Here is a 6,000-nt window from a genome sequence, read left to right on the forward strand (position 1 = left end):
GTGCCCTCCTTGGCGAGAAAGTATTCTACCCCCTCTTCCCCCCATCTGGAGTCCAAAATCTCAGTGACTTCGTTGATGCGCTCCTTCTGTGCCACTTCCGCGTGCCCTGTTCTGTCTCTGACCGGACTCGGCGCTGTTCCGGGTTCCTGGAACCTGTGCGGTGCCTTGTAGGGAGTGAGCACCGATCTGTGGAATACCGGATGCATTCTGGAACCCTCCGGAAGTGCCAGTCTGAAAGCTACCGGGTTGACCTGCTCTTCGACTTGGTAGGGCCCCAGTTGCTTATGCCCTAGTTTCTTCTTGGCCAACGACCTGGCCGGCACTGCGTGGGCTGCTAACCAAACCCAGTCTCCCACGTGGAGCTCTTCTCCAACCCTTCTGTGCTTGTCTGCTTGTACCTTGTATGCGTGCTTGGCCAGCTCCAGGTGGCGCCTCAGCTGATCGTGGACCTCCTGCAGCTCCGACGCGAACGCATCTGCTGTCTGCGGCTCCCCCTCCCCCATCCTTTCCAGTCCCGGGAAGGTTCTGGGGTGCCTCCCGTTGTTGGCGAAGAACGGCGTGACCCCCGTGGACACGTGCTTCGTGTTGTTGTAGGCGAACTCGGCAAGCGGTAGGTAATCCACCCACGTCGCAGGCTGTTGATTTGCATAACATCTCAGGTACTGCTGCATGATGGCATTGACCCGCTCCGCTTGCCCGTTGGTCTGCGGGTGTCTCGCCGACGCCAGGTTGATCTTGACGTTCAGGAAGCCCATCAGCTTCTGCCAGAAATTCGAGATGAACTGCCGCCCCCGGTCGGACAGAATAGACCGTGGCAGACCGTGAACCTTGAACACGTGGTCTATGAACAGTTTGGCGGTTTGTTCCGCCGTGGCCACCTTCGCACACGGAATGAAATGCGCCATCTTGGAAAACAGGTCCACCACCACCAGCACTGCCGTCTTGCCCCTTGAGCTGGGCAGATCCGTGACAAAGTCCAGAGCCACCCTTTCCCAAGGTTCGACCGGAGTTTGCAGCGGTTCCAACAGTCCGGCCGGCGGTTTGTGCACTGGTTTGGCCCTCTGGCAGGTGTCGCACCTCGCCACATAGTCTGCGACCTCCCCTCTCATTCCAGGCCACCAGAAATCCCTGGCTACTAATTCCACCGTCTTCTCCTTGCCAAAGTGCCCGGCCGTGGGCGCGTCGTGCAGCTGCTGCAGCACCTTGGCTCGAAGTTCGTCTCCCGGCACGTAGATGGCCCCTTTTCGGATGAGCAATCCATCTCTTAGCCGGAAACCGTCGGCCGCTGCCTTGCCCCTTTGCACCTCTGCCATCTTTGCTTGTGCGAAGGAGTCCTCCTGCAACGCACGTCGCACCGCCTCTAGGTCCACGGTCGCCGCGGCGCACGCCCACACTGCTGGTGCGAAGATGTGCATGGCGGCCGCTGGTGTTGCGTCCTCCAGATACTGTGGCTTACGGGAGAGAGCGTCTGCCATGATGTTGGTGTCCCCCGGGACATACTCTATTCGGAAGTCGAAGTTTGCAAAGAACTCAGCCCAACGTATCTGCCTCTGGTTCAGGAACTGTGCCGTGCGCCAGTGCTCTAGATTCTTGTGGTCCGTGCAAACCTGCACCGTGTGCTTGGCGCCGATCAGAAAGTGCCTCCACGCCTTGAACGCTGCGTGAATGGCCAGCAACTCCCTGTCCCAGATGGTGTAGTTCTGTTCGGACTTGCTGAGCTTCCTGGAGTAAAACGCTCCCGGTCGCCACACCCCCTGCGGGTCTTTCTGCAGCAGGACCGCCCCCACGGCTCTGTCCGAGGCGTCTGTCTCGACCCTCATCGGCTTGCTGGGGTTGACATGAAGCAGCTGCTCTTCCGACGCGAAGAGACGCTTGAGTGCCTGAAAGGACTGCTCCGCCTGCGCTGTCCAAACGAACTTCTTCTTCTTGGAGCTAAGCGTGTCAGTGATGGCCGCTGTCTGCATCGCGAAGCCCTTGATAAACTTGCGATAGAAGTTCGCAAAGCCGACAAACCGTTGGACCTCCTTCCGGTTGCGCGGACTCTTCCAATCCAACACCGCTCGAACCTTGGCGCTGTCCATGGCGAGCCCCTTGTCAGACAGCTTGTAGCCCAGAAAATCCACCTCCGGCACGTCAAATTGGCACTTCTCCAGCTTGGCGTAGAGCCTATGTTGCTTCAGCCTGCTCAGCACTTCCTTGACGTGTCCGTCATGCTCCTGCTGCGACTCCGAAAAGATCAGGATGTCATCTAAGAAACAGACGCACGTCTTGTAGAGAAGTCCCGCCAACACGTGATGCATAAACGCTTGAAAAACGTGGGAGCCATTTTGCAATCCAAAAGGCATAACTCTATATTCGTAGGTCCCCAGTGGCGTGAACATGGCTGTCTTCCACTCATCTCCTTCCCGCATGCGAATGAGGTTGTACGCCCCCCGCAGGTCCAACTTGGTGAACACTCTGCCCTTCCGTACCTTTGCGAGGAGGTCGTCAATACGGGGCATGGGGAAGTCCGATGGCCTAGTCAGACTGTTCAAAATCCTGTAATCCACTACCAGTCTTTTTTGGGGCGTGTCCCGCTTCTTAACAAAGAATACGGGACTGCCCCCCACTGCCCTGGACTCCCGGATGAAGCCGCGTTGCAAATTATGATCAATGAACTCTTTGAGTTCCTGCAGTTCGTCCTCTGACATGGAATACAGTTTCCCTTTAGGCAGCGCCGCCCCCGGCAGCAGGTCAATTTTGCAGTCATATGGTCTGTGAGGGGGTAGTCTGTCTGCCTCCTTCTCGCAGAAAACTTCCAAAAATTCAGCGTACTTGTGTGGAATCGCTTGCAGCGTGCCTAGCAGCAGCTGTGACTCCTCTTCCTCTCCTTCCTGCCTGGGCACGATGCAGTGTTCAGCACAAAAGGAAGAGCCGAAGGTCAGCTGCCTCTGGTACCAAGCCATCGCTGGGCTGTGCTTGTCCAGCCAACTCATGCCCAATACAATGGGCGTGTCAGATAGTCGAGTGACGTTGAAGCTGATGATTTCTCTGTGATTCCCAAGTCGCATCACCATTGGTGGCGTCTGCTTCACCACTTGCCCCCCGAGCAGCTCCCTGCCATCCACCGTGACAACCTGCAGGGGCAGTGTGGCCGGCAGCAACTGCACAGCGTGCCTGTCGACAAAGTCCTGCCCTATAAAGTCCGCATTGCTGCCTGAGTCAATGGTGATTGGCACGTCCATGGTGATTCCATTGGGCAGCTGGAGAGACGCTGTGAGCCTCACTACTGGTTTGGGCGGGAGGGGGTTCACGGGCTGTAAAATCGCTGGGGACTGCGTCACTAACACGTCTGGCTGGGCCCCAGTGCCTCTTCCTCCAGCCAGACAGCCTCGTTTCCCTGCTGTGGTCCTCCTTGCTGTGTTGCTGCAGTCACCATTGCTGAGGCTGCAGTGAGCTTGTGGGGCCTCTGGGGACACTCTTTCGCCATATGCCCTGGCTCCTCACAGACGTAACACTTCCTGTTCCCTCTAGGAGGCTTCGCTTTCACTGCTGCTGGTGCTAGGGCTCTGGTTGCTGACTGAGCCCTTGCACCTCCCACCTCCATAGGTTCGGCTCCTCCTCCTGGCGGAGGCGTGGATTGCGCCCGCGCTGCTTCCCTGGGAAAGAAGGAGGGGCCCCCGGCTGGTTCGCGCCCTCCACGCCCTTCGTCCCTGTTCCACGGACGTCCTTCCAGCCTCACCCCCACTGCCAGTGCCCTCTGAACGACCTCCTGGGTGGTTCGGGGTCTCTCCCCCCTGGCGATCTCATCTTTAATCGAGTTGTGCAGCCCCTCCCAAAAGAGGTCTCTTACAGGAGCCGAATCTCTGTCCCATTCCAGGGCACTGACCAAGGCGAAAAAGCGGGCATGGTACTGCCTGACGCTGGCCCTCCCTTGTCTCAGCCCATGCACCTCCTTCCGTGCAAGATCCACGTCAATACTTGATAAAAAACACCCATCCATTGCTTTAATAAAGGCATCTGCATTCTGTAGCGCCGGATCCTTATCTCTCCATAAATTGCGTAGCCATGCTCTCGCATCCCCATGCAGATGGGACATGATGAACCCCACTCTCTCTTGTTCATCTCTAAAGTCTTTATGCAGCAGTTGCAGTGCGCACAGTACGTCGGCTCTAAAGTTGGGATACTGTTGCAGGTTCCCATCGAAGTGAGAGACCAGCCCGCCTGTCCGTCTCGCCAACCCAATTCCCTCCTGCCGGGGTGTCTGCTTTGTCAGCACGTCTAACCTGACCTGGAGATCCCTGCAGGCTGCGGCTGCCTCCTCCTCTCTCTTCCTGGATGCGAGAGCCTCGGCGTTCAGTTGTGCCACCGCGTTTCTGAGTTCCTCTATCTGCTGCTCAGCCGTCATGTCGTCTGCCGTTCGTGAGCTTGCTAGTAGGCACCTGTGTCTCTCCCCTCCTCGAGGCTGTAGATGCCCACAAGTGGAGACGGAGCTTACTGTCAGAGCTGCTTGAAGATCCTAGCTCACAGAGGATCACGCTAGCCAGCGGTCATTAAGTAAAAGTCTTTATTGAATTACAGTTTCCATTCTCACGCTGCTGCGCGCAACTCTACGCCTAGTAGCTAGGTCGGCGAAGCTCCGTCTGAATCTCCGCCCTGTGTGCACCAACTTAATATCCTAGCCTTGCTCCACCTTTTCCTCCTGACCGTCCTCCTCTGGGTCCCTCTACCCCCCGGGGCTTCTTCCTTCCGGGATTCTTCTGACGCTGACCCAGACCCTCCTGCCTCCTTGCGCCGGGCTTTAGGACCTGGCTCCCTTTCGGGGCTGCTTACTGCGCCGCCTTCCTCTGCATTTGAACTTGGCGCGCGCGCCCAACCTTCCACTTTCCTCTCAACCGTTTCTTCGCTCCCCGATGGAGGTGTGGCCACTCCTGACTCATGCCCTCCCTCCTGTGGTGAGCTGCCAGCGCTTCCCCCCTGGCTCCCTTCCTCTTCCCTGCTTCCTGGCGGTGACGCTGGTCCCGATTTCCAGCTGCTCCCCCCTGAGTCCTCTCTGGCTCTGTCTTCCTGGGGTGCCCCCCTAGACTCCCCCCTTGCCCTCGCCACTGGTGCTCCTTTCTGTGAATCCTCTGATTCACTGGAAAGACTAGGAGATCTCGGGTCGTCGTCATCACTCATCTTTTCTTCTGCCTCCTCCCCTTCGCTCTCTGTTTCCTCCCTTGCCCGTGCTTCTGCTCCTAAACCCCTGACAGGTGCTTTTGCTTTTTAAAAAATGAGGGTATGGATTCTCTCCTTCTTAAACGCCTTTCTCCCATCTTGAGTTTCTGTAGGTAAATGTATTTATGTCCTCATACTTGAAAATTAGGTCCTCTTCTTTTTCACTAAGCTGAATGCAAGTTGACGGAGATGTAAGATGATCCACATTATCACAAGGTTTCATCTGAATAAACTACCATAATCTCTTTCTAGGGATTTGTTTTTGACTGACAAAGCTGAGCAGACATGTCTGCCCACTAAAATGAAATATCACTCAGCTCCAGAGCTGGATCACACTTAGAGGCTCATTTTGTCTCTCCAGCTCTTACATCATAGAATGCATGCAAAATTTCTGCCTTCAGTAAACAAATGTTAAACAAAATAAAGACATGTAATGATGGTGCCAGAAGAGCCTCTCTGGGAAGAGTATTTCACAGAAGAGGAGCCACCACAGCAAAGACCCATCCTTGTCTTTTTATCCTCTGAACCTCTTAGGGACAGGAGATGTAGAGAAGGGCCTCAGATCACAACCACCACCTTGAGATATTGGGCTCCTAATGCATTTAAGGCTCTGTAGGTAAAATCCTGCACGTTGAATTGGGCCTGGAAACTAATTGGCAGCCAGCGCAGTCAGGCCACGATTGGTGTAATATGCTCAAACCGTCTTGTTCTGGTGAGCAACCTGGTCACTGAATTTTGTATCAGCTGAAGTTTCTGAACTGCTTTTAGAGGCAACCCCACATATAGCTGAGCTACCAGCACATG

Source organism: Podarcis liolepis, assembly GCF_965112155.1.
Source record: "Podarcis liolepis genome assembly, chromosome: 15".
In the NCBI taxonomy this organism is placed as follows: domain Eukaryota; kingdom Metazoa; phylum Chordata; class Lepidosauria; order Squamata; family Lacertidae; genus Podarcis; species Podarcis liolepis.